We start from the raw sequence: 26339 nt of genomic DNA, 5'->3' as shown, positions 1-26339 counted from the left end.
CAAACCAGTGGACTTCTCAGTGTTACTTAGCTCACTGTTACACATGGACTTACTTCCTGACTGGATGAGAACATGCCGTCAACACACCAGTCAGAACACCAGCTTTAGAGTGACCCTTGAAAATCTTGCCCAGGACGGATGTCTCAAACCATTCCATGCCAGAGACAGCACCATACAAGTGTCAGTGTGAAAGAAGACTAAAGGTTCACTCATCAATGCACATTGTTAAGTTTTAGTGGGAAGTTAGACACTACACGGCAAATCCTAGTGGGCTATGCTTAGAATTATGGGTGGCACCGAGGGGGTGGTTGAGATAGATGTTCTAGGAGGCTACAGATGTAGAGAAATAAATGCAGTTCTTACCCTATGGTACCCAAGAGTCTCAAACAGTAGCTTATCTGGAATTAGACAAGATGGTCTTTTTTATAGCTGTGGAATGCTATATATTCCTGGATAGAGTTTTTATTTCAGCCAGACCAATGCAAGAAGCTATCTCACCATTTGAAAGAACAAACCAGGAGCATTCACATTCTGGAATGCAGAGCCCATCTAAGAGGAAAGACATATAGTCAGGCCATCTCTTCTGCAGATGCAAATAACTTCTCTTCCCCTTGTCCCAGCAGTGGAAGGTAGATTGAAACACATATCACTAGATGGGTATGATCTCTGTTCTGAGAGAATCGTCCCTGGGATAAGAGCTTCTTATGCATCCTTAATATCCATGTTATTAGCAACAAATGAGGCATTCTGAGAAAATTAAAGTAATGTAACGGTGCTTTGCTGATGCCTGCCTTTAACACATCAGATATTAACAATAGGTATATATGTAAAATACCAGATTATTTAAATGTTTCTCTGTGTGCCTGTAGGGTTCATCACTGAAAACAACTTTCTAATTCTTGGTGTAGAACCCAAGAAGCTTAACTTCATGTCACATGGTAGTTTTTTCTTTACTTCAGGATGTTAACAGAGTCCCTGGATTGGTCTCACATTTTGATCATAGGTGAACTGCCTCTTACTATGAATTATTTAGCTCTCCCATACATGATACATGCTGGTTATTTAAGATGCTGTTGAGTTATAAAGCACTATCAGCCTTAAATTGCACATATCCCTTGGAAATCATCTTCTTTGTAAATGTACGACAAGTTCAGACAATGGGAATTTATAGAACAGTTACTTGGAAGCAGGGACATCTTCTTTAAATTCTTCCCCTCCTCATTTTTTGTAGTGCACAGATGAGTTGTAATTAAAGGCCCAACATAATTTCTAGTCCAAAAAGCAGCTGCCAAAGTATAACTCTGCCCATTTGATGTGGCACTCAAAATCCTCTTCTAGGTTACTCCTTTTCACCTCCTTTCTTTCACTTCCTTGGAAAGATAATCAAATTCACATGTGGTGTGGAAGGAAGGCAGCTCTTCTGAATAAATGCATTTTTTCTCTAGTGTTGTGTTTTCTGCTGTCTTTGCCAATTTCTCTCTTTAAGTTAAATTTTTTTCCTGTTCAGTCGCATAAGAGATGGTCTTCTCTTTACTGCTTTATTTAATATCTTTGTTTTCACATTAATAGTGTCATAGCCTTTAGTCCATCTGTTGTGTTCAGAGATGTCTTGGAAAATTTACTTTTGATTGAATTTACGTGATGGCAGTACTCTCATACAAAACCTGTTGGTGTGAGGCAAACTATGGCAGTACCTCATTGTCTGAGGCCTTTTACTGGGAATGGCTTTTTGAAATTTTTCTCTTTTGTGTTAAAACCTTCTTTCACAGTAAAATGTGAAATCCTGCAGTCTTAAAGTGGTTGTACTGAGGGGCTGCGAAGCTGCCACAGGGATTGACTTGAAATGTTCCTTAATTTAGGACTCTGCTAATTTGACTAGAAGCAAGCATTACAAAGGAAAAACAGTGGGGATCATCTACTACTGTGCTTCCATATTTGTTATGCTGTTGTGTCCATTGTGTGCATGCTGCTCAGTGTATAAAATTCTTGTATGTGGCAAACAGAGCAGCTACATTCAGGGGCTGTGCTCGGTCTTCAAGAATAAGAAATGCAGAGAAGGATACGCAGGAGTATGAGAAGGGCACGGGACTGAGATAGATGCCTGCAGAATGTCTGCCAGGGAATTCTGGGGTTTGAGAGCCTTCTCACTGAAGTGGCAGATATTTGAGAGCTATACCAGTCATTTGCCACAGCCGACAACATCCAGTATGTTGTCCAGCCTGGTTTTAGAGCCTCTGTAGAATTAATTGGATGGATCTGGTTCTGAGTCTCTTTCAGAGCAAATTAACGAAACAAATGTGGTGTTGGTGCCAGTGTTTGTGCCACAAATGCGTCACTGAAAGCCGAAGCTCTGGCAAGCAGCAGGATTATACTGGGAGTGTGCATGAATCAGCCACTGGAGTTGGTACAGGAGATAGCAGTCCAGAATCGAAATTCTTATATCCCACTGTCTATAAAAAAAGATTGGTCACTACCAGTGAGTCTTAGGAATAGCTGTCAGGGGTCTTTCCTTTGGTTAAACGGGGGTGTGAGATTTTGATGCCTTTTTCCTGTGTTCAGGAGCTGTTTGGGTCTTTTACTCAAAACAGACTGATAAAATTTTTGTCCTTTGTTCCATAGGTGCTGCTAAGAGCTTGCTTGTTTACAAAACAAAGAGAAATTTTATTTGAAGAGAAATAATGGAGCAATACTGGAAGCAACTAGACCAAGTGTTGCTTGAGCATTGGAAATGAAAGGTAGTGGCCCTGAACAGGCAGTTAATTATGGCAGACTGAATGAGAAATTTATTTTAAGTTCAGGATGGTTGTCTTTTTGTGTGTATAAAAGATGGCAAGAAGATGTTTCAGGGTCTTCTGTTGCCACAGTACAATACAAATCTATGCATACTGCTAAAAAACATTCTGTGCATAGAAGTAGTTCACGTATAGATGATAATATAGATTGTTGGAAAAAAATAGGAAAGGGTTCCACAGAATTCTGGAGTACCAGTAGGAGGGAAATGTATCTTGGAGCAGAAGTGTTGACCTGGCAGATTAGAAACAGGTTGTTTTTTTGTTTTTTTTTGTCTTCTGGGTTGTTGGCCATGAGGCAGGAATCAGATCAAATGTCTCTTAGAGATTGAAGGGGAAGCAAATGTTCAATTATGGAATAAAGAGAATACAATAGTGGGAAAGGAAATTTAAAACTGGAGCAGAGTGCCATTGAAGCGCCAGTAAGACACAGCACAAGATAACGTGCAAAGTACTCTTGGAAACAGCAGAGCCCACGTGAGTGTGTTCATTCTGTGTGCGTGTGCGCGGGGGGACTTGGAGAGCGTGTGGGAGAGGCAGTCTCGGTCGGTGTGTAGCCTGCGAAGTGGGGGCCAAGGACAGAACCAAAAGCTTTGCAAATAACTTTGAGACAGTTCTGAGCATTTTCACTGTTGATTCAGCTATTCGACACAGAAGGGTTGGTAGCTGACATCGTCTCAGCTGGCAGGTTTTTTACACCACATTGTTTAGAACTTATCCTGTGGAAGCCAACTGAAAATATTAGTGTATAAATCGATATTGGTGCATATCCTAGGGCTCCTAATTTTGCCAAAATGCTAATCAGGTATTAGCTAATCAGGGTTGTTGGTCTGGTTTTGTTTGGAGAGCTCTTTTACGTCAATGCTAAAAGATAAGGAGGGAAAGAAGGCTCTTTTTTTTTTCCCAGGGAAAGCAGTCTCCTTTCTGTAACTGCTCTGTTGTTTAATAGGATGTATCTGTTCTGCCAGATCCTGTATTATAAACATCTTTTCCAAACTCACCGAAGAGAAGAACTCCACTTAAAAAATATAATTGTGGGTTTGTGAGAGTGAGAAAATATGTGTATAAAGAATAGGGGTAAGGGAGAGAAAGTCCCTCTACTCTGTAGCCGCAATATCCAATGTACGATGCTGAGTGATTCTTAGAAGAGCCTTTAAAAATAAATACTTTGTTTCTTTGTATCTGGTGCACCAACCTCATGTGTCTTAATGAAGCCAAGTACTTGGTTTCTTTCTGCTCCTGTGAATGATCTCTAGTGTTTGTATTTCTCTTCACTTGGGAATGCACACACAAGACAGGCAAACATTTACAGGTTGTAATGGGACTTGACAGAGGTGAGAACTGTTTTGCCTTAGATCTTGCTTGTGATTTCCTTTTTTCAGTAGATTTCACCTTCAGCCATTTCAAACTCAGTAAGTGACAAATCCTTTCAGTTGGAGAGATCTGACTCCTCTCATGGACAGCCTAGAGCTAAAGCTTGGATGCTGAGAGGTGGTGTAGGAATTACACAGTCAGCATCTCCACTGTGGTAGCAAATAGGTGGATACCACTTCTATTAAAAAAAGTCAAATGGAGTTTCTTCTACAATGTGTAATATGTCATTGTAGCTCCAGATCAGGCCAGGAGCTTCTGAAGAGGAGACTCCTGCCAGATATCCATTGTCGATTTGGCTGGGAATACTGTTTAGATCCAGAGTAGCTGGATGGAGCGCTGGGAACAGCTGTGGTTTGTCAGCTTCAGGATTTGATTGTGAAAGTCACTGAAATAAGAATGACAATGAGGTTTGTCAGAGTGATGCTCTCAGACTCCACTTGGCATCTTTGCTTTGTTTTGGAGGTTCTGTATTTGCACTGCAGGGAATCAGTGTCCCCTTCCCAGTTCAGCCCAGAAGGTCCCAAACAATCTTACTGGGAATATTTCTTATTTACTTTCTTTCATTTGTGATAACATAATCTCCAAACTGCCATGACAAATTCCTTAATTTCTCCTGGAGAAAACCACATGGCCAAGGCAGTTTGCAAAGGATCCCAGAGTTGTGTTTAGAGAAGAGAGTTCAGTGTGTCCTGACAAGCAGCTGCATCTGCCTGTGTTCTTATTCCAGGAAAAAAAATGCTCTGTGCCAAGTCTTTTTCAGTTCTTTCACCTAGAAAAGCTCTTCCTGGAACACAGGGAGATGGTTTTTTTTCCTCAGGTGCTCCGGCTGGACTGGGACGACTCCACAGCTGAGGAATAATTTCATTTTTCCAGAAGGAAGCGAGAAAATAATGGAATTCCATGTATGAATGGTTGGAGAGAAACTTTGAAGAAGTCTTGCAACTTGTTTATATATATATATATATATGCATATATATATATATATATATATATATATATATGTATATATATATATATATAAAACTTGTTTATAATAAATGAATGTATTTGTATATAACCCATCTTTGCCCTCCCTGGCACATGCCATGGTCGATTGCTCTCCCGGTCCTGGTTTCCCTTTTTGTCTCTGTGTCCCTGCGTCCTTGCTGTGTGTTTGGGACTCCGTCTTTTTGTCTGTCCTTCTCCGTGCCTCACTCGTGTTCCCGTTCTGTTCCCTGTGGCTCTGTGGTGCTCCCCGTGCCATTGTTTCCCCCGGGATCCTTGTGTCCCGTTCGCTGCCCCTGTTCTTTTTTAATCCCTCTCTCGTGCTGCCCATCTAGCATCCCTTTTTTTGGGGTTTTGTTTTTAATTTTTTTTCCCCTCCATTTCATCCTGCACCCTGATCTTCATTTTCTTTCCTGTGTCCTCTCTGCTGCCACTCTCTGCCTCGTGTCCTCTGTGTCTGCGGGGCCGGGGAGGAACTTGAGCCCTCCTGGGGGCTGCCGCCGCCCCCCCCCCCCCCCCCCCCCCCTTTCCTTGTGCCAGCAGGGTCCCTTTTTGGGGGCATGGACCCGTGGGAAGGGTTCCCATCAAGGGCCGTGCTGCCGTCCAGGGCAGCTGGAGCGGTTCTGTGCCTTCATTTTGGGGGTGAGGAAAGAAGGCTGAGGGGGGGACGGGGTGGAGACTCGGGGGGCTCCGATGTGTTTCGGGGCAGCCCGAGGTCCCCGGCAGAGGGAGCCACGCTGCGGCGCAGGAGCAGGGGAGTGGGGAATGGGGGGGGGGGGGGGGGGGGCCGTGCTGGGTGCCCTCCCCCAGAGGGACCCACGGGTGCCAGGACATTCCCACGGAGGGGTGGCCGTAGAACACGTGGGAAAGGGGAGCAGGGGAAGGACCCGAGTGTGGTTCAGAGGGAGTGTTGGGTTGGTTTGTATTTGGCTGCAGTTGGGGTTTTACATAGCTAATAGAAATACAAAACATAAAAGAATAGAAAAATAAATAGAAAATAATAAAATATAAAAAAATATTGTAATAATACACCAAAAAAGGTTACATTTGTAGTATATAATATAGATAATGAAAATATCATCTAATGTTTAAATGTAAGTTGTAAATATGAGAACAGAAATGTAAAAGTATTTAAATGGAGTTAAAATCAATGTTTCATTGGTATTATTTGGTTAGAGATGGGGGGTTTTTAGAAATAAGAGGAACAAAACTGTAAGTATGGAAATAGACAATAATCTATTTATAAATAAAATTATGTATTTATTACAGCTATAAATAGATTAATAATAGTAATAAAGGCTAACTTTAATATTGGTATAACACACCAATATATTATGTTGATAGATTACATTACCATTTTAATCTAATAGAAGGAATATTATAATATTAATACATGTATTGAAAAATATATTTCTATATCTAATCATATAGTGACATATAAATTTATAACTATGGAAATATAAATGTGTATAAGTGTACATATAAATATGAAATAGAAATATAAGTATAGAAAAATTTAAAAATATAAATATATTTGTGTGACTATAAATTGCAGAGATGGGTAACACATTTCTATCAAATATACAGTATATAGTATAAAGAATGAAAATATATAATGTGTAAATGCAAGTTGTAAATAGGAGAACAGAAATATAAAAGTGTTAAAACATAGTTTAAAATCCATGTTTCAATGGTTTCATTTGCTTAGAGGTGGGTTTCTTTATAAAGAATATCAACCAAAATAGAAATATGCAAACAGACAATCTATATGTTTTTATTTCTTAAATTGATTTCTAAAAAGATTTGTACTGCTAATAGATTCTATTTCTAATATGAAGATACAGTATCAATCTATTGATACATTATAATTTTCATCTAGTTAATCTTATATTCATAACTACATTTATTTGTAAATCTATATAAATGTATCCAGACATAAATTGATAAATAGACATATGCCAATTTGAATATGTGTAAGTATACATCTAAATATGAAATGGAAAAAAATAGAAGTACAGATGCAGTATTTAATATAAATAAAATTGTATACTGAGTGGTTTATAATGTGTAGATAATATGGATATATGAATTCCACATAAGTATGCCAAATATAAATAGAAAAATGAATGGAAATATAGTTTTAAAATAAAGGGGTTTTAATTTTCTGTTTTGTTAGAGGCTGGGTTTTTCCATAAATGATATAAAAATGTGAAGATATAGAATATATAAATGTGTGTGCGTGTGTGTGTGTGTATACATATATACACACACATAAAATATAAACGTTAGTAATATAAAGATTTCTTAATAAAAATAATATTGTACCCATGTTGTAATTGATGACAATAGACATTAAATTCAAGATCCAAAAATAGGTATTGATTATGAATATAAATTAATTATTAACGAACACATATATATATTTATATTTATATCTAATGGGTTTGGGGTTTTTTTTAATTTGTTCATGGCAGGGATTTTTTTAGTTTGGGTCGGGGTTTTTTGGGGGGCATTCGTTTAGTAGGATTTTTTTAAAGGGAGGGAACTCGATGTTGTTTGGCCCCTTGTCTCTCTCTCTGTGTGTGTGTGTGTGTGTGTGTGTGTGTGTGTCTGTGTGTGTGTGTGTGTGTGTCTGTCTCTCTGTCTGTGTGTCTCTGTCTCTCTGTGTGTCTGTCTCTCTGTCTGTGTGTGTCTGTCTCTCTGTCTGTGTGCCTCTCTGTCTCTCTGTCTGTCTGTCTCTCTGTCTGTGTCTGTCTCTCAGTGTGTGTGTCTGTCTCCCTGTCTGTGTGTGTCTGTCTCTCTGTCTGTGTGTGTCTGTCTCTCTCTCTGCGTGTCTCTCTGTCTCTCTGTCTGTCTGTCTGTCTCTCTGTCTGTGTGCCCCGTGTCCCCAAAGAGCCGCAGCCCCGGGCTGAGCTCGGCCGCAGTGCTGCCGCCTTGTGGGAAGAGATTGGTACTGCAGCCGTGCCCGGAGCCGGAGCCCGGGCAGTGCTGCCGCCTTGTGGGCACAGCGCGGTACTGCAGCCGTCGCCTGTCTGGGATGCAGCCCCACAGCGAGCAGTCCGGAGCAGAAGTGTGAAAGCTGGGATCCTTTGACTTCTGCAGGGGACTTCATTTTCTTTTCCTCTTCTTCTCTTCCAGGACCGGAGAAATGGTTCCACTCCTCCCGTCTTTGCCAAAAGCTGTGGTGTTTGAGGAGCCAGAGCCAAGGTGCCTTCAGCCCCAGGGCTCTGCACTGGGGGGCTCCCGGTCCTGACGGCGCAGGGTTCCCCTTTTCCTCCCCGCTGGGATGAAGTGTCTATGGAATCTGGGGTCTGGGTGAAACTGCGGCTCTGCTGGTATCCAGGGACGTGAGGTTCCGGGGGACTGCGTTTCCCTGTGGCTTTCCAGGTCGGCAGGAGCCGGAGGAAATGGGGTGCCAGAGCCGTGCCCCATCAGGCTGTGTTTGCCTCTGAGGAACAGAGAGTCCGGGCTGAGGTGAGATTGCCAGGAGTGCTTGGATGGATGAGCTGTGCGGGGAACGGGGAGCTCGGAATCGCAGCTGCTGCTGGATCCATTGCCTTAGGTCTGCTCCGTCTGTGTCTGTGCCAAGTGGCATTTGTGCTGGGGAGAGAGGTGCTGTGGGGAGCCAAAGGTGGAGTAAATCCTCTCTGGGGATGGGCAGCGAAGGACTGAGTAGCAGGGAAAGGAGAGGATTTCTAAAGGATACGACTGTTTCTGCCAAGAGCGGGGTGGAGCAGCGATGGGGGTGGTTGGGTTTGGCCTGGGCTCTGTTATTCTTGGTGCCATTTTAAAATTCTGTCGTGTGATTTACTGTCCGGGAGCTTTCGAACGAGAGCTGACGGAAATGTAGGTTAGGCCTTGGAAGTTGGGTCCATTGACTGCAGCAACTCGCCAAGGCTGGAGGACTGGGGTGATGGCTGCTCCCAGGAAAGGTTACTTATTTATTGATACTGTGTCACATTTCCCTCAGCCCGGAATGGCTGTGAGTTTGTGCTCTTCTCAGTGGGGAACTGGAGAAGGTTTCGGTGTAATTAGAAGTCGGAGAAAAATCCTGCTAAATAAAAGTCTCCCCTCTGTCCCCCCTAAGTTATCCCAGTTTGTCCCAGCTTGGAGCTGCGCAGAAGTCAGGCAGGGGAAATGACATCAGGGATACAGCTGTCAGTTCCAAGGCAGAGAGAGAAGATGTAGCAGCCAAGGGCAGGGGAGGGGAAAGGTTTCAGAAAGCATTTCTGTGGTGTAATGAATGCCAATTTCTGCTTGCCCAGGGAGAAGAGGACGAACTCCCAGCCATTCAGGCCTGACAGTCCCCTGCAGCGAGAGCTCAGCACGCATCCCCAGAGGCAAGTCCAGCAGGAGAAAGAAGGAAAAAAGATGATTTCTTTTGCTTGCAAGTCATTTCCAGTTCTGAAAGCCCAGCCAACATTTGCTCTTGATTGTGGTCGGGTGAAGCACGAGCAGCGGGCACGGGTCGTGCCGTGGATGTAGCCGCAGAGCCCGGGGTCACTGAGACGGGGCACGAGAGGTGTTTGTGTAGGAAAATGCCGAGGGGTTGTCCACGGGAGCGAGGAGGCATTTCTGAGGGGATTGCTGAGGGAGTTGAAGGGAGCCCGGCAGAGAATTTCTCTGGGAAATTTCTGCGAGGGCCCTGGGGAGCGCAGCCAGGGCTCTCCAGGGCTAGCAGGCAGGGCTCAGCCCTCGGGACTCTGTGTCCTCCTTCCCTGGCAGCAGCTGGCGAGGAAGGGAGGAGAGGCTCCGTGCGGGCTGAGGCCTACGGGAGAGAGCGAGCAGAGGAGCGGCCTGGGGCTGGAGAGGGGCAGGAGAAAGGCAAAGGGACCTCGCTGGGGTAACCGGGGGAACAGAATGGACACTTGGATGAGCAGTGCAGGTGAGGAGTGGATCGGAGTTCACCTGCAGGGAAAGACGGAGGGGATCTTTTGGAGGGAGGAGCTGAGGCGATGAGTTCAGTGACCTCGGCACAAGTTGTGTTTGCACAAAGCGGGAGCAGAGGTGAGGGGCGATCCAGAGGCAGCCCTGCTTGACCCCTGAAATTTTTACACGTTTTACAAGCTGACAAATGAGACATTAAGAGACATAAAAATGAAAACAAGAGCATTATTAAGGTTCCTGGGGATCTATTACATTGTCGTAATTGAATTCATAACAGAGTTTTGAGCTTTTGATGACAACAATGCAGTTCTTTATTTTGATTAATCACTGTGTGGTATTTGGGATTTATCTGGGTTTTAAAGCCGTCATGGTGGCCCTGACACTGCTTAGGAGCTGGCAGGAAAAGCAGAGTCAGAGCTCCTGGCAGGCACAGGGTGTTTTCCCCCAGAATGGATTGTGGAGGAATTGTTTGGGACTTGGATTGTCCAAAAACAATGAGGTCCATCCCTTAAAAAATCCTCCTAAATGAATGCCCCCAAAAAACTCCAAGCAAAACCACAAAAAAACCCCTGCCTCTAACTAAATAAGAGCAAAAAACCCCTTTTCAATTTAAAAAAATATCAATTTTTAGTATTTAATTTATATTCATAATCTATACATATTTATGTATTAAATTTAATTTATATTGTATAACAAAATATATACAATATTATTTTTATTATTTATTATAAACATTATATTACTGATATTATTTTCTATTTTATCTATATTTATATCTTTAGATATATTTGTATGTTTATAATTTTAATATTTGTTGAAAAGCCCTGTCTCTAACCAAATAGAAATTAAAAATCCCTTTACTTTAAACTACATTTGAATATATTTTTCTATTTATATTTTTCATATTTATAGCTGTAATTTATATATCTATATTATGTATATGATATGAAATAATATATACTATATTATTTATATTATCTCCTACATATATACTTATATTTATTTATATTCTATATTTTTATATATATACTTACATATATTTATATATGCATATATATTTATAACTTTATATGTCTATATATTTATTGTATATTTGTATATTTATATTTTTGTTTATATTATTTATATAAAAGCCCTGCCTCTAACCAAATAAAAACAATGAAACATTTATTTTAAGCTGTATTAAAATATTTTTTATTTATATCCTCGTATTTATAAATATTTATACATCATATTATATTATGTGCTATATATTTTAAATGTATTTGTTTATATATTATATTTACATAAATATATTTTTATTGATATATTTTTATTTTTCTATTAGCTATATTTTATATTTCTATTATCTATAAAAAATCCCTGCCTCTAACCAAATAAAAAGCAAACACTTCTTTTAAACTAGATTTAGGTCTTTTCTATATTCCTGTTTTTCATGTGTTCTACAGCCACCCCTCCCTGCACAAGGAATGTGCAGTTCTGGCTTTTCCTTGCCCACTATTTGTACAGAGGCCTTGAGCACAGCACCCAGTCGTGTCAGTGGAATAAATCCTGATTTACATATCAGAGGTTCTCCTTCTCCCTGGCGCCAGGACCCGAAGCGCCGGCAGTCCCCGATGGAGAAGGCACGCGGGGGCTCTCACGGGTGAGGAAGCACAGGTGGGCATGGCGGGGCGGGGCAGCTCAGCGGCGGGGCACCGCCGGAACGACCCCGACGTCCTGCGCTGGGGGAGCGCGCTCAGCGTCAGCCGCAGCTCCTTGCTCCGGGCACCGGCCGAGATTCTGCAGGCATCGGAGCAGAAGGGCACCGCCGGGCCGCGGCCCGCCGCCGCGCGTTCCACGCCGCCCGCGAACTCCGGAGCTCCGCACCCCCCGGATGAAGCGCCCGGCCAGGGGCAGCTCCGGGCGCTCGGGCACGGCCGCGACCGCACAGCGCAGCCCGAGCCCGCAGCCACCGCCGCTAGGCACGGCCCGCCCCCATTGGCTGCGCGGTGATACCGGGGGCTGGTGTCTCGCCGAGGCAGTCCGGCCGCCGCGGGACGTCGCACAACACGGGGACACAGCGGAACGCGGCTCAGCTTTGTCACCGCGACTTAACTGGAACTGCCCCGAGGGCACCCGGAAAACTAGCTGGCAACATCCTCCTCCCCAGCCGAGAGCATCAGTCTCAGCCCCCAGCGCAGTGTCGCAGCCTCCTGCCGTGGCCCTTTTCTGTCTCCTCTGAGAAGCAGTCAAGGTCTGGGCCTGCTTCAACTCTGCAGAGAGAGGACGGAGATGTGGGGGAGCTGCTGATATTGCAGCAATATCCCTTCCAGCATCTCCTTCCCAGCGTGCCTCCCACAGCATCTCACCCAACAGAATCTCCCACGGAGGTGCCTGCTGCCACCCCTCCTGGCACCTCACCTGCCAGCAGCACCTGGAACTTTCTTGGCCGAAGAGCATCGCAGGGACAGCTATCATCTTCTCCCACTCTCTGTCCCGCATGTTGAAGGTCAGGTGCACCACAGGTTCATTGACCTCCTGCAGCTCAGCTGGAGCTGAGGATGTAATCCCACTGAGCCCAGCTGGCTCACTAGGCTGTGCAGTGGGATGGTGTCAACATCCCAGCTCGCTCCACCATGGTGACTAACACTGACCCCCACACCCCTATTAAGACTCAACCCCCCCTCACATCGCAGGCTGAAGGCCCATAGCCTGTCCTCGAGAGGGCTCTGCTTCTCATAGGAAGGCACAACCCGCTGGCATGCTCTGCTCTTGAGGGGAGACAACAGAACACATCTGCTCACACCAGACCTGCGGAGGCCAAACCCCACCAAAGCACCAGAGGAGCCCCCCGGGACTGATGGCACAGAAGGGAGGTGATGGAGAACAGCGCGGCAGCCAGCCTGCCCCCCCCCAGCTGCGTGTGAAGGAGGCAGGGCTGGGAACTGTCAGCAACATCCCACCAGCTCTGGTACACAGTGCCACCCCGAAGGTTTCCCTTACCGTTGGGCAGTCCCAGCTGCTGCAGCTCACTTGGCAGAGACAGGCTGTCTATATCATGCTTGGCTGCACCGGAGAGGATAAATCCAAGGATAAAAACAAGAAAAACAAATCCATGGATAAAACCAAGAGCGATGATCAGCGTCACATCCTTGACTCTGCAGATGGGAGGGAGGGTGAGTTCTGTCACTCTGGCAAGGTATTCCCAGCTGCATTGCTGCCCACTCCTGGAGCATGTCTCCATCGGGGGATGGTTGGAAGGCCAGCAGTGCTCAATTACCTTTGCATCTGAGGTCAGCTTCAGGATCTTGTCATACTGTGGGGAAGCAGAGCATCATGGTAAACACCAGCTAACACACTACCTGTGTTAATTCTAACAATTCTTACCTGAATATTAACACCAATAACACTTACTATGTATGTTATTTCACTAGTAGAGGCTGGTAGCGTTCTTAACATCGAGGAACATGAAGAACACGAGACTAATTAATGCTGTTGATTATGCCATTGTAGTGTTGAAACACTTGGCCTCCAGTGCAGTAGCCCCACACTTACCTCGATAGCCTCCCCCAGCAGGTCCCGCAGCACCGGGGCGCAGATCAGCTCCGGCTTCACCGAGGACTGCGGAGGAGAAGGAGGGGGAGCAGCGGGCCCGCAGCAGGCGGGGGGCTGGCATGTCAGTATTTTGGCCAGAGCGCCGATCTCGGCCAGCACGCAGTCGGTGCAGTCCAAGTCCCCGCAGAAGGGGAACCGCTGCCGGGGAAGAGGTGCCCGGAACCCGCAGCGGACTCCGCACGCCCTCCCCGCTCCGCGGCCCCCTCGCTGCCGCCGACCCTCTCCTCACGAAGTCACCGCCCCTCCCTGGTCCGGGATGACGAACGCAGAGCCCGACTTTGCCACCCGCAACCACTCCCGGGCAGCCCTTTTAGCCGGGACCTGGGCACGAGAGGTCGGAGAAGGGGAGGGGAGTATCGGGAGCGGGACCCAGCGCGACCGCGGACCCTTGGAGCAACACTGGCTCCTTCCGGCTGAGCGCCCCGCGCTCCCATGAGCTGCAGCCGCGCAGCTTCCGGGCCCCGCCAATGCCGGCCCGCCTTTCTCCGCCCTGTCCAATCACAGCCGCCCTATCAATCCGGGCGTGGCCCTGGGCGATCGTTCGCCTGGTGCTCTGCTCCCGCCGCCGCTGCTTTGGGAGCCGGCGGAGCCTCGTCAGGTGATGCTGGGGCTTGGAAAGGGCGGGGAGAGTTCTGCCAAGTAAACGGGGAGACGGCGGGCAGCGGGCGGAATCGCGGGAGCGGGCCGTGAGGGGACTGCGGGGGGTCGCGGAACAGAGTGCGGCGGGAAGGGGCGGGCTGGGATTGGCGGAGCCGGCGCTGCCTCGGGATGTGATTGGCTGGGCTGGCCGGCTATTGCCTATAAATAGCGTGCGCTGGGGAGGCGGGCGTTAGTTGGGCGGCGCCGAGGAGGCGGAGGCGGCGGCGGCGGAGGCGGCGAGGGGCGGCGCGGCGGCGGCGAGGGGCGGCGGCGAGGGGCGGCGCCGAGGCGGCGGGAGCTGCAGGTGCCCGACCTGAGGAGCGCCGCAGCGCCAGGACGGGACCCGCGCGGATGTCGCTGCGCGGAGCGCTGGTGAGCACGGACGCGGCTCCTGCGTCTGTGGGGGGGCGGCGGTGCCCAGTTCTTTACGCCGCGCCCTGCGCGGCTCTGGCGGCCGCTGGGGGGACCTGGAGCGTCTAAGGGCGAACAGCTGCTGCTAGTGGCGGCCGGGGAGCACCCGTTTTGTCGTTTTCTGCATTTAGACAACTGGGAAATGCTGGGAATAAAGCTGGGTTTTTTTCCATTTTTAAGTTTTATTTTGCTTTTCTTTGCAGTAATCACAGCTTCCTTTATTAAACTACTTCATTATTTTGCTCTTTTATTACAAACTTTTAGTAAGTTGTTATTACTACATATCTGATGTTAACTCAATAAGGGTTGTAGGGCTCGGGCTGAAACATGGGCTGCCTGGGGGAAGTGAGGGAGGGGGCCTTTGCGAGAGGGTTGGGAGGTCAAGGGCGGGGGGGAAGGTACATGTTGGGCATCAGGCCTCAAGTCTCCCCAGAGATGGGATCCCTTCAGGATGGGTGGGACAACTCCAAGAGATGCTGTAGTGATCACAGTAATTGATTTCTGGCCTTATCAACAGCCCCGGGCTGCAGTGAGAAGCAGCAGCGGCTTTTAGCTGCTGGCAGCGAGAAGCTGAGGAGCTGGAGCTGAGCAAGCAGAACTGCAGGAGACAGAAATATGGTAGGATTTGAGGACAAGCGTCTTTGGGGCTGGGATAGGGAATATGGAGCCAAGATGTCAAGTGTGTGAGTGGCGATGAAATCATTAAGGGATGGGAGAGGGAGTCTAGAACTGTTAGTGGAGTTAGGATTATCAGATTGGGGCTGGAATATGGGTTCAGGAGGTGAGCTGAAACTATACAGACATGTAGCTGAAGCAAATACCCTGTCCTGCAAAACAGTAAGAGCATGATGCAGCATAGCTGGGACTACGTGGATCCAGAACTGAAACAGAAGATGTGGCAGTACAATAAAGCTTGTGGGTTGACAAAGAGCTGAAATCACTGGGGCTGGGGAAAAGGGGACTCCGAGATGGCTGAGGCTGAAATCACTGGGGCTGGCATAGGAGCTGCAAGTGGCGCAGACTATGCCGATGGGACACTGAGACTGTAGGGTTGGGGTGCCGAATTCACTGGAGGCCTGGGCTATTGAGGGTGGGGCTGGCTACTGCGTCTGAGCATGGGACGGGCCGTGTAGGGCTGAAAGGGGCCCTTTAGGACTGCTTGCGCCTGAAGTCCCCCCCCCCCCCCCCCCCCCGTGCCGGCATGTTGCCACTGGGTGTGAGGGCCACCGTAGGGCTGCAGCCGGAAGCCAGTGTGTGTGTGTGTGTGTGTGTGTGTGTCTGGGAAATGCTAAGTGGGCCTGGCATTGCCAGTGGGAACGGCATACAAAGCGTGCAGCTCAGTAAGGGACTGTGCGACGGAGGCAGAGACCACCGTGGGGCTGGCATAGTAGTACTGGACCTGGGATGGGGACTGTAGGGCTGGAGGTGAAATCATTCTGGGGTTGGGATACGCATGGTGGGGTGGACTTGGAGGCTCTAGGGCAGGGGCTGAAGCGTTGCAGAGCTGGAGCCAAGACGGGGAGGGTGCCCTTGGAAGCTGCAGAAGATTCTGCTGGCAGAGATGTGGCAAGCCGTGGCTGGAGCTGGAACAGAAGAGCTGGCAGTGAAATAAAGCTTGTGGGTTGACAAAGAGCTGAAATCACTGGGGCTGGGGAAAAGGGGACTCCGAAATGGCTGAGGCTGAAATCACTGGGGCTGGCATAGGAGCTGCAAGTGGCGCAGACTATGCCGATGGGACACTGAGACTGTAGGGTTGGGGTGCCGAATTCACTGGAGGCCTGGGCTATTGAGGGTGGGGCTGGCTACTGCGTCTGAGCATGGGACGGGCCGTGTAGGGCTGAAAGGGGCCCTTTAGGACTGCTTGCGCCTGAAGTCCCCCCCCCCCCCCCCCCCCCCGTGCCGGCATGTTGCCACTGGGTGTGAGGGCCACCGTAGGGCTGCAGCCGGAAGCCAGTGTGTGTGTGTGTGTGTGTGTGTCTGGGAAATGCTAAGTGGGCCTGGCATTGCCAGTGGGAACGGCATACAAAGCGTGCAGCTCAGTAAGGGACTGTGCGACGGAGGCAGAGACCACCGTGGGGCTGGCATAGTAGTACTGGACCTGGGATGGGGACTGTAGGGCTGGAGGTGAAATCATTCTGGGGTTGGGATACGCATGGTGGGGTGGACTTGGAGGCTCTAGGGCAGGGGCTGAAGCGTTGCAGAGCTGGAGCCAAGACGGGGAGGGTGCCCTTGGAAGCTGCAGAAGATTCTGCTGGCAGAGATGTGGCAAGCCGTGGCTGGAGCTGGAACAGAAGAGCTGGCAGTGAAATAAAGCTTGTGGGTTGACAAAGAGCTGAAATCACTGGGGCTGGGGAAAAGGGGACTCCGAAATGGCTGAGGCTGAAATCACTGGGGCTGGCATAGGAGCTGCAAGTGGCGCAGACTATGCCGATGGGACACTGAGACTGTAGGGTTGGGGTGCCGAATTCACTGGAGGCCTGGGCTATTGAGGGTGGGGCTGGCTACTGCGTCTGAGCATGGGACGGGCCGTGTAGGGCTGAAAGGGGCCCTTTAGGACTGCTTGTGCCACTCTGGCAAGGTATTCCCAGCTGCATTGCTGCCCACCCCTGGAGCATGTCTCCATCGGGGGATGGTTGGAAGGCCAGCAGTGCTCAATTACCTTTGCATCTGAGGTCAGCTTCAGGATCTTGTCATACTGTGGGGAAGCAGAGCATCATGGTAAACACCAGCTAACACACTACCTGTGTTAATTCTAACAATTCTTACCTGAATATTAACACCAATAACACTTACTATGTATGTTATTTCACTAGTAGAGGCTGGTAGCGTTCTTAACATCGAGGAACATGAAGAACACGAGACTAATTAATGCTGTTGATTATGCCATTGTAGTGTTGAAACACTTGGCCTCCAGTGCAGTAGCCCCACACTTACCTCGATAGCCTCCCCCAGCAGGTCCCGCAGCACCGGGGCGCAGATCAGCTCCGGCTTCACCGAGGACTGCGGAGGAGAAGGAGGGGGAGCAGCGGGCCCGCAGCAGGCGGGGGGCTGGCATGTCAGTATTTTGGCCAGAGCGCCGATCTCGGCCAGCACGCAGTCGGTGCAGTCCAAGTCCCCGCAGAAGGGGAACCGCTGCCGGGGAAGAGGTGCCCGGAACCCGCAGCGGACTCCGCACGCCCTCCCCGCTCCGCGGCCCCCTCGCTGCCGCCGACCCTCTCCTCACGAAGTCACCGCCCCTCCCTGGTCCGGGATACGAACGCAGAGCCCGACTTTGCCACCCGCAACCACTCCCGGGCAGCCCTTTTAGCCGGGACCTGGGCACGAGAGGTCGGAGAAGGGGAGGGGAGTATCGGGAGCGGGACCCAGCGCGACCGCGGACCCTTGGAGCAACACTGGCTCCTTCCGGCTGAGCGCCCCGCGCTCCCATGAGCTGCAGCCGCGCAGCTTCCGGGCCCCGCCAATGCCGGCCCGCCTTTCTCCGCCCTGTCCAATCACAGCCGCCCTATCAATCCGGGCGTGGCCCTGGGCGATCGTTCGCCTGGTGCTCTGCTCCCGCCGCCGCTGCTTTGGGAGCCGGCGGAGCCTCGTCAGGTGATGCTGGGGCTTGGAAAGGGCGGGGAGAGTTCTGCCAAGTAAACGGGGAGACGGCGGGCAGCGGGCGGAATCGCGGGAGCGGGCCGTGAGGGGACTGCGGGGGGTCGCGGAACAGAGTGCGGCGGGAAGGGGCGGGCTGGGATTGGCGGAGCCGGCGCTGCCTCGGGATGTGATTGGCTGGGCTGGCCGGCTATTGCCTATAAATAGCGTGCGCTGGGGAGGCGGGCGTTAGTTGGGCGGCGCCGAGGAGGCGGAGGCGGCGGCGGCGAGGGGCGGCGCGGCGGCGGCGAGGGGCGGCGCCGAGGCGGCGAGGGGCGGTGGCGAGGGGCGGCGCCGAGGCGGCGGGAGCTGCAGGTGCCCGACCTGAGGAGCGCCGCAGCGCCAGGACGGGACCCGCGCGGATGTCGCTGCGCGGAGCGCTGGTGAGCACGGACGCGGCTCCTGCGTCTGTGGGGGGGCGGCGGTGCCCAGTTCTTTACGCCGCGCCCTGCGCGGCTCTGGCGGCCGCTGGGGGGACCTGGAGCATCTAAGGGCGAACAGCTGCTGCTAGTGGCGGCCGGGGAGCACCCGTTTTGTCGTTTTCTGCATTTAGACAACTGGGAAATGCTGGGAATAAAGCTGGGTTTTTTTCCATTTTTAAGTTTTATTTTGCTTTTCTTTGCAGTAATCACAGCTTCCTTTATTAAACTACTTCATTATTTTGCTCTTTTATTACAAACTTTTAGTAAGTTGTTATTACTACATATCTGATGTTAACTCAATAAGGGTTGTAGGGCTCGGGCTGAAACATGGGCTGCCTGGGGGAAGTGAGGGAGGGGGCCTTTGCGAGAGGGTTGGGAGGTCAAGGGTGGGGGGGAAGGTACATGTTGGGCATCAGGCCTCAAGTCTCCCCAGAGATGGGATCCCTTCAGGATGGGTGGGACAACTCCAAGAGATGCTGTAGTGATCACAGTAATTGATTTCTGGCCTTATCAACAGCCCCGGGCTGCAGTGAGAAGCAGCAGCGGCTTTTAGCTGCTGGCAGCGAGAAGCTGAGGAGCTGGAGCTGAGCAAGCAGAACTGCAGGAGACAGAAATATGGTAGGATTTGAGGACAAGCGTCTTTGGGGCTGGGATAGGGAATATGGAGCCAAGATGTCAAGTGTGTGAGTGGCGATGAAATCATTAAGGGATGGGAGAGGGAGTCTAGAACTGTTAGTGGAGTTAGGATTATCAGATTGGGGCTGGAATATGGGTTCAGGAGGTGAGCTGAAACTATACAGACATGTAGCTGAAGCAAATACCCTGTCCTGCAAAACAGTAAGAGCATGATGCAGCATAGCTGGGACTACGTGGATCCAGAACTGAAACAGAAGATGTGGCAGTACAATAAAGCTTGTGGGTTGACAAAGAGCTGAAATCACTGGGGCTGGGGAAAAGGGGACTCCGAAATGGCTGAGGCTGAAATCACTGGGGCTGGCATAGGAGCTGCAAGTGGCGCAGACTATGCCGATGGGACACTGAGACTGTAGGGTTGGGGTGCCGAATTCACTGGAGGCCTGGGCTATTGAGGGTGGGGCTGGCTACTGCGTCTGAGCATGGGACGGGCCGTGTAGGGCTGAAAGGGGCCCTTTAGGACTGCTTGCGCCTGAAGTCCCCCCCCCCCCCCCCGTGCCGGCATGTTGCCACTGGGTGTGAGGGCCACCGTAGGGCTGCAGCCGGAAGCCTGTGTGTGTGTGTGTGTGTGTGTGTGTGTGTGTGTGTGTGTGTGTGTGTGTGTGTCTGGGAAATGCTAAGTGGGCCTGGCATTGCCAGTGGGAACGGCATACAAAGCGTGCAGCTCAGTAAGGGACTGTGCGACGGAGGCAGAGACCACCGTGGGGCTGGCATAGTAGTACTGGACCTGGGATGGGGACTGTAGGGCTGGAGGTGAAATCATTCTGGGGTTGGGATACGCATGGTGGGGTGGACTTGGAGGCTCTAGGGCAGGGGCTGAAGCGTTGCAGAACTGGAGCCAAGACGGGGAGGGTGCCCTTGGAAGCTGCAGAAGATTCTGCTGGCAGAGATGTGGCAAGCCGTGGCTGGAGCTGGAACAGAAGAGCTGGCAGTGAAATAAAGCTTGTGGGTTGACAAAGAGCTGAAATCACTGGGGCTGGGGAAAAGGGGACTCCGAGATGGCTGAGGCTGAAATCACTGGGGCTGGCATAGGAGCTGCAAGTGGCGCAGACTATGCCGATGGGACACTGAGACTGTAGGGTTGGGGTGCCGAATTCACTGGAGGCCTGGGCTATTGAGGGTGGGGCTGGCTACTGCGTCTGAGCATGGGACAGGCCGTGTAGGGCTGAAAGGGGCCCTTTAGGACTGCTTGCGCCTGAAGTTCCCCCCCCCCCCCCCCCCCGTGCTGGCATGTTGCCACTGGGTGTGAGGGCCACCGTAGGGCTGCAGCCGGAAGCCAGTGTGTGTGTGTGTGTGTGTGTCTGGGAAATGCTAAGTGGGCCTGGCATTGCCAGTGGGAACGGCATACAAAGCGTGCAGCTCAGTAAGGGACTGTGCGACGGAGGCAGAGACCACCGTGGGGCTGGCATAGTAGTACTGGACCTGGGATGGGGACTGTAGGGCTGGAGGTGAAATCATTCTGGGGTTGGGATACGCATGGTGGGGTGGACTTGGAGGCTCTAGGGCAGGGGCTGAAGCGTTGCAGAGCTGGAGCCAAGACGGGGAGGGTGCCCTTGGAAGCTGCAGAAGATTCTGCTGGCAGAGATGTGGCAAGCCGTGGCTGGAGCTGGAACAGAAGAGCTGGCAGTGAAATAAAGCTTGTGGGTTGACAAAGAGCTGAAATCACTGGGGCTGGGGAAAAGGGGACTCCGAAATGGCTGAGGCTGAAATCACTGGGGCTGGCATAGGAGCTGCAAGTGGCACAGACTATGCCGATGGGACACTGAGACTGTAGGGTTGGGGTGCCGAATTCACTGGAGGCCTGGGCTATTGAGGGTGGGGCTGGCTACTGCATCTGAGCATGGGACGGGCCGTGTAGGGCTGAAAGGGGCCCTTTAGGACTGCTTGCGCCTGAAGTTCCCCCCCCCCCCCCCGTGCTGGCATGTTGCCACTGGGTGTGAGGGCCACCGTAGGGCTGCAGCTGGAAGCCAGTGTGTGTGTGTGTGTGTGTGTGTCTGGGAAATGCTAAGTGGGCCTGGCATTGCCAGTGGGAACGGCATACAAAGCGTGCAGCTCAGTAAGGGACTGTGCGACGGAGGCAGAGACCACCGTGGGGCTGGCATAGTAGTACTGGACCTGGGATGGGGACTGTAGGGCTGGAGGTGAAATCATTCTGGGGTTGGGATACGCATGGTGGGGTGGACTTGGAGGCTCTAGGGCAGGGGCTGAAGCGTTGCAGAGCTGGAGCCAAGACGGGGAGGGTGCCCTTGGAAGCTGCAGAAGATTCTGCTGGCAGAGATGTGGCAAGCCGTGGCTGGAGCTGGAACAGAAGAGCTGGCAGTGAAATAAAGCTTGTGGGTTGACAAAGAGCTGAAATCACTGGGGCTGGGGAAAAGGGGACTCCGAGATGGCTGAGGCTGAAATCACTGGGGCTGGCATAGGAGCTGCAAGTGGCGCAGACTATGCCGATGGGACACTGAGACTGTAGGGTTGGGGTGCCGAATTCACTGGAGGCCTGGGCTATTGAGGGTGGGGCTGGCTACTGCGTCTGAGCATGGGACGGGCCGTGTAGGGCTGAAAGGGGCCCTTTAGGACTGCTTGCGCCACTCTGGCAAGGTATTCCCAGCTGCATTGCTGCCCACCCCTGGAGCATGTCTCCATCGGGGGATGGTTGGAAGGCCAGCAGTGCTCAATTACCTTTGCATCTGAGGTCAGCTTCAGGATCTTGTCATACTGTGGGGAAGCAGAGCATCATGGTAAACACCAGCTAACACACTACCTGTGTTAATTCTAACAATTCTTACCCGAATATTAACACCAATAACACTTACTATGTATGTTATTTCACTAGTAGAGGCTGGTAGCGTTCTTAACATCGAGGAACATGAAGAACACGAGACTAATTAATGCTGTTGATTATGCCATTGTAGTGTTGAAACACTTGGCCTCCAGTGCAGTAGCCCCACACTTACCTCGATAGCCTCCCCCAGCAGGTCCCGCAGCACCGGGGCGCAGATCAGCTCCGGCTTCACCGAGGACTGCGGAGGAGAAGGAGGGGGAGCAGCGGGCCCGCAGCAGGCGGGGGGCTGGCATGTCAGTATTTTGGCCAGAGCGCCGATCTCGGCCAGCACGCAGTCGGTGCAGTCCAAGTCCCCGCAGAAGGGGAACCGCTGCCGGGGAAGAGGTGCCCGGAACCCGCAGCGGACTCCGCACGCCCTCCCCGCTCCGCGGCCCCCTCGCTGCCGCCGACCCTCTCCTCACGAAGTCACCGCCCCTCCCTGGTCCGGGATACGAACGCAGAGCCCGACTTTGCCACCCGCAACCACTCCCGGGCAGCCCTTTTAGCCGGGACCTGGGCACGAGAGGTCGGAGAAGGGGAGGGGAGTATCGGGAGCGGGACCCAGCGCGACCGCGGACCCTTGGAGCAGCACTGGCTCCTTCCGGCTGAGCGCCCCGCGCTCCCATGAGCTGCAGCCGCGCAGCTTCCGGGCCCCGCCAATGCCGGCCCGCCTTTCTCCGCCCTGTCCAATCACAGCCGCCCTATCAATCCGGGCGTGGCCCTGGGCGATCGTTCGCCTGGTGCTCTGCTCCCGCCGCCGCTGCTTTGGGAGCCGGCGGAGCCTCGTCAGGTGATGCTGGGGCTTGGAAAGGGCGGGGAGAGTTCTGCCAAGTAAACGGGGAGACGGCGGGCAGCGGGCGGAATCGCGGGAGCGGGCCGTGAGGGGACTGCGGGGGGTCGCGGAACAGAGTGCGGCGGGAAGGGGCGGGCTGGGATTGGCGGAGCCGGCGCTGCCTCGGGATGTGATTGGCTGGGCTGGCCGGCTATTGCCTATGAATAGCGTGCGCTGGGGAGGCGGGCGTTAGTTGGGCGGCGCCGAGGAGGCGGAGGCGGCGGCGGAGGCGGCGGCGGCGAGGGGCGGCGCGGCGGCGGCGAGGGGCGTCGCCGAGGCGGCGAGGGGCGGCGCCGAGGCGGCGAGGGGCGGCGCCGAGGCGGCGGGAGCTGCAGGTGCCCGACCTGAGGAGCGCCGCAGCGCCAGGACGGGACCCGCGCGGATGTCGCTGCGCGGAGCGCTGGTGAGCACGGACGCGGCTCCTGCGTCTGTGGGGGGGCGGCGGTGCCCAGTTCTTTACGCCGCGCCCTGCGCGGCTCTGGCGGCCGCTGGGGGGACCTGGAGCGTCTAAGGGCGAACAGCTGCTGCTAGTGGCGGCCGGGGAGCACCCGTTTTGTCGTTTTCTGCATTTAGACAACTGGGAAATGCTGGGAATAAAGCTGGGTTTTTTTCCATTTTTAAGTTTTATTTTGCTTTTCTTTGCAGTAATCACAGCTTCCTTTATTAAACTACTTCATTATTTTGCTCTTTTATTACAAACTTTTAGTAAGTTGTTATTACTACATATCTGATGTTAACTCAATAAGGGTTGTAGGGCTCGGGCTGAAACATGGGCTGCCTGGGGGAAGTGAGGGAGGGGGCCTTTGCGAGAGGGTTGGGAGGTCAAGGGCGGGGGGGAAGGTACATGTTGGGCATCAGGCCTCAAGTCTCCCCAGAGATGGGATCCCTTCAGGATGGGTGGGACAACTCCAAGAGATGCTGTAGTGATCACAGTAATTGATTTCTGGCCTTATCAACAGCCCCGGGCTGCAGTGAGAAGCAGCAGCGGCTTTTAGCTGCTGGCAGCGAGAAGCTGAGGAGCTGGAGCTGAGCAAGCAGAACTGCAGGAGACAGAAATATGGTAGGATTTGAGGACAAGCGTCTTTGGGGCTGGGATAGGGAATATGGAGCCAAGATGTCAAGTGTGTGAGTGGCGATGAAATCATTAAGGGATGGGAGAGGGAGTCTAGAACTGTTAGTGGAGTTAGGATTATCAGATTGGGGCTGGAATATGGGTTCAGGAGGTGAGCTGAAACTATACAGACATGTAGCTGAAGCAAATACCCTGTCCTGCAAAACAGTAAGAGCATGATGCAGCATAGCTGGGACTACGTGGATCCAGAACTGAAACAGAAGATGTGGCAGTACAATAAAGCTTGTGGGTTGACAAAGAGCTGAAATCACTGGGGCTGGGGAAAAGGGGACTCCGAAATGGCTGAGGCTGAAATCACTGGGGCTGGCATAGGAGCTGCAAGTGGCGCAGACTATGCCGATGGGACACTGAGACTGTAGGGTTGGGGTGCCGAATTCACTGGAGGCCTGGGCTATTGAGGGTGGGGCTGGCTACTGCGTCTGAGCATGGGACGGGCCGTGTAGGGCTGAAAGGGGCCCTTTAGGACTGCTTGCGCCTGAAGTCCCCCCCCCCCCCGTGCCGGAATGTTGCCACGGGGTGTGAGGGCCACCGTAGGGCTGCAGCCGGAAGCCAGTGTGTGTGTGTGTGTGTGTGTGTGTGTGTCTGGGAAATGCTAAGTGGGCCTGGCATTGCCAGTGGGAACGGCATACAAAGCGTGCAGCTCAGTAAGGGACTGTGCGACGGAGGCAGAGACCACCGTGGGGCTGGCATAGTAGTACTGGACCTGGGATGGGGACTGTAGGGCTGGAGGTGAAATCATTCTGGGGTTGGGATACGCATGGTGGGGTGGACTTGGAGGCTCTAGGGCAGGGGCTGAAGCATTGCAGAACTGGAGCCAAGACGGGGAGGGTGCCCTTGGAAGCTGCAGAAGATTCTGCTGGCAGAGATGTGGCAAGCCGTGGCTGGAGCTGGAACAGAAGAGCTGGCAGTGAAATAAAGCTTGTGGGTTGACAAAGAGCTGAAATCACTGGGGCTGGGGAAAAGGGGACTCCGAAATGGCTGAGGCTGAAATCACTGGGGCTGGCATAGGAGCTGCAAGTGGCGCAGACTATGCCGATGGGATACTGAGACTGTAGGGTTGGGGTGCCGAATTCACTGGAGGCCTGGGCTATTGAGGGTGGGGCTGGCTACTGCGTCTGAGCATGGGACGGGCCGTGTAGGGCTGAAAGGGGCCCTTTAGGACTGCTTGCGCCTGAAGTCCCCCCCCCCCCCGTGCCGGCATGTTGCCACTGGGTGTGAGGGCCACCGTAGGGCTGCAGCCGGAAGCCTGTGTGTGTGTGTGTGTGTGTGTGTGTGTGTGTGTGTGTGTCTGGGAAATGCTAAGTGGGCCTGGCATTGCCAGTGGGAACGGCATACAAAGCGTGCAGCTCAGTAAGGGACTGTGCGACGGAGGCAGAGACCACCGTGGGGCTGGCATAGTAGTACTGGACCTGGGATGGGGACTGTAGGGCTGGAGGTGAAATCATTCTGGGGTTGGGATACGCATGGTGGGGTGGACTTGGAGGCTCTAGGGCAGGGGCTGAAGCGTTGCAGAGCTGGAGCCAAGACGGGGAGGGTGCCCTTGGAAGCTGCAGAAGATTCTGCTGGCAGAGATGTGGCAAGCCGTGGCTGGAGCTGGAACAGAAGAGCTGGCAGTGAAATAAAGCTTGTGGGTTGACAAAGAGCTGAAATCACTGGGGCTGGGGAAAAGGGGACTCCGAAATGGCTGAGGCTGAAATCACTGGGGCTGGCATAGGAGCTGCAAGTGGCGCAGACTATGCCGATGGGACACTGAGACTGTAGGGTTGGGGTGCCGAATTCACTGGAGGCCTGGGCTATTGAGGGTGGGGCTGGCTACTGCGTCTGAGCATGGGACGGGCCGTGTAGGGCTGAAAGGGGCCCTTTAGGACTGCTTGCGCCTGAAGTCCCCCCCCCCCCCCCCCCCCCCCCGTGCCGGCATGTTGCCACTGGGTGTGAGGGCCACCGTAGGGCTGCAGCCGGAAGCCTGTGTGTGTGTGTGTGTGTGTGTGTGTGTGTGTGTGTCTGGGAAATGCTAAGTGGGCCTGGCATTGCCAGTGGGAACGGCATACAAAGCGTGCAGCTCAGTAAGGGACTGTGCGACGGAGGCAGAGACCACCGTGGGGCTGGCATAGTAGTACTGGACCTGGGA

The 26339-nt window shown here is 52.0% G+C and overlaps 1 pseudogene; it reads right to left on the bottom strand.

Moving 5' to 3' along the window:
* Positions 1-11717: 11717 nt before the first annotated feature.
* Positions 11718-13763, bottom strand: LOC134048497 (uncharacterized; annotated as a pseudogene).
* Positions 13764-26339: the final 12576 nt, after the last annotated feature.

The sequence above is a fragment of the Cinclus cinclus genome, chromosome 1, assembly GCF_963662255.1.
Source record: "Cinclus cinclus chromosome 1, bCinCin1.1, whole genome shotgun sequence".
NCBI classification, from domain to species: Eukaryota; Metazoa; Chordata; class Aves; order Passeriformes; family Cinclidae; genus Cinclus; species Cinclus cinclus.
Note: the sequence above shows the minus strand (reverse complement) of the source record. Positions and strands in the feature narration are given on the sequence as shown.